The sequence below is a fragment of the Octodon degus genome, unplaced genomic scaffold (assembly GCF_000260255.1).
Source record: "Octodon degus isolate 3935 unplaced genomic scaffold, OctDeg1.0 scaffold00107, whole genome shotgun sequence".
Lineage (NCBI taxonomy): Eukaryota > Metazoa > Chordata > Mammalia > Rodentia > Octodontidae > Octodon > Octodon degus.
In genome coordinates, this window is record NW_004524683.1 from 9933975 (window position 1) to 9936457 (window position 2483).

At 50.0% G+C, this 2483-nt stretch overlaps 1 pseudogene; it reads left to right on the plus strand.

The window, feature by feature from the left end:
* The first annotated feature begins 211 nt into the window (after nt 1-211).
* Nucleotides 212-1502, plus strand: LOC101578821 (annotated as a pseudogene).
* Nucleotides 1503-2483: the final 981 nt, after the last annotated feature.

Here is a 2483-nt window from a genome sequence, read left to right on the forward strand (position 1 = left end):
ACTCCAAAGTCATTCCTGGAGAGCAGCTGGCCATTTTTTTTTTTTTTTCGGCACTGGGGATTGAACTCAGGCTCTTGTGCTTGCCAGGCAAGCGCTTATTCTACTGAGCCATTTCCTCAGCCCCAGCTAGCCATTTTAATGTGCACCTTGGTGTCTACAGCTCCTTCTTTTTCCTTCCTGGGTGATGAGATCACGTAGTCAGAAATCTGACATGTCTACTCTCAAGATACACGTCGGAGAGATCTTTGATTCTCGTGGGAACCCCACTGTGGAAGTTGACCTCTACACCTCCAGAGGTCTCTTCTGAGCTGCTGTGCCCAGTGGGCCCATCTACAAGGCCCTAGAGCTGTGTGACGATGACAAGACCTGATACCTGGACAAAGGTGTATCAAAGGCTATTGAGCATCAATAAAACTATTGTACCTACCCTGGTTAGCAAGAAGTTGAATGTCATGGAGCAGGAGAAGATAGACAAGCTGATGATTAAGATGGATGGGACTGAGAATAAATCCAAGTTTGGGACGAATGCCATCCTGGGAGTGTCTCTCACTGTGAGCAAGGCCAGCACTGTGGAGAAGGAGGTGCCGCTGTACTGCCACATCGCTAACCTGGCAGGCAACCCTGAGGTCATCTTTCCTGTCCCTGCCTCAATGTGATCAACAGCGGCTCACACGCCAGCAACAAGCTGGCCATGCAGGAGTTCATGGTCTTGCCTGTGGGTGTGGCCAGCTTTAAGGAGGCCATGTGCATTGGGGCTAGGTCTACCACAACCTGAAGATTGTCATCAAGGAGAAATATGACAAGGATGCCACCAACATGGGTGACGAGGGTGGCGTCCCACCCAACATCCTGAGAATAAGGAAGCCCTGGAGTTGCTGAAGACTGCCAATGGGAAGGGTGGCTACTCGGACAAGGTGGTCGTTGGCATGGATGTTGCCACATCCTTGTTCTTCAGGTCTGGAAAGTATGACCTGGACTTCAAGTCTTCTGATGACCCCAGTAGATACATCTCACCTGATCAGCTGGGCGACCTCTACAAGTCCTTCATCAAGGACTACCCAGTGGTGTCCATTGAGGACCCCTTCGACCACAATGACTGGGGTTTCTAGCAGAAGGTGATGGCCAGTGCTGGGATTCAGGTGGTGGGTGATAACCTCACAGTGACCAACCCCAAGCTCATCACCAAGGCTGTGCATGAGAAAGCCTGTAACTGCCTGCTGCTCAAAGTCAACCAGATGGGTTTGGTGACCGAGTCCCTGCAGGTGTGTTAGCTGGCACAGTGTAACGCCTGGGTCATTATGGTGTCCCACTGGTCTGGAGAGACAGAAGACACCTTCATTGCTGACCTGATGGTGGGACTCAGCACTGGGCAGATCAAGACTGTCATGCCCTGCCAATCAGAGCACCTGGCCAATTACAACCAGATCCTCAGACCTGAGGAGGAGCTAAGTAGCAAGGCCAAGTTCACTGGCTGGAAATTCAGAAACTCCCTGAGCAAATAGGCCATGGCAGGCCAGAGCCCAGGCCTCAGGCCCAGGTAGTTAGGTCCACTCCTGCCACCACTTCTGTAGATGCCATCAGGGCCACCCAGAGCCCATGATCCCAGCTGTGATCATCATGCTTGTCACCTTGTGTCCCACTGTGTCTGGAGCTGTATGTGCGCTCCAGGCCAGGTTCCCAGTGGTTCTGTTGTGAAATAAAACCCTGGTGCTGAGGAAAACAAAAAACAAAAAGCAAAAAATATTATTCCTGAAAGCTAGCATTATCCTGGTTCTGAAATCAGACAAGGATCAAACTAAAAAAGAGAACTACAGATCAATCTCTTCAATGCATATAGATGTAAATAGTCCTCAATGAGATACTGATAAATAGAACACAATAAGTCATGAGAAAGACTATACTTCACAATCAACTAAGCTTCTCCCCAGGGGTGCAAGGATGGTTCAACATATGCAAATAAACAAATAAATGTAGGGATCCCACTGGGTGGCTAGGTACTAGATGGAGAGCTAGCACCCTCTCCTGAACTCAGCACAGAGCCACACCCCTAGGCCATGGCCAGGTTGCCTGTGGCCAGCAGCCCTGGGCCACACATGTTTGTGTTGTACAAGCTATGGTTGTGGTGAATAGTTTGTCATCAAGCATCACAGAAGCTGATACTACCTCACCTCAGGAGCCACACTCAGCCATAGCTCCCTGGCTGAGCTTGTGTGTCATGAGCAGGAGGTACAGTTGGATGCTTTTGTAGAGAACCTAGCTGCTGCCTGCCCCCAAGTAAGTGTCCTGGTTCCCAGGGTGAAGGGACAGACATAGATCCAGAGCATCTATCACTCAGGTGCAGGTCTTTTTTGCCTTCCCTGTATACTGCCAGTTAGGGCTTCAGGTAGAGACACAGACCCTATTTGAAAAGGAGAGATTGGTAGCATTTTACCTGAGTCACTGAATGAAAGCTGTGGCAAGCAGGCATCTATAGATCATCAGGG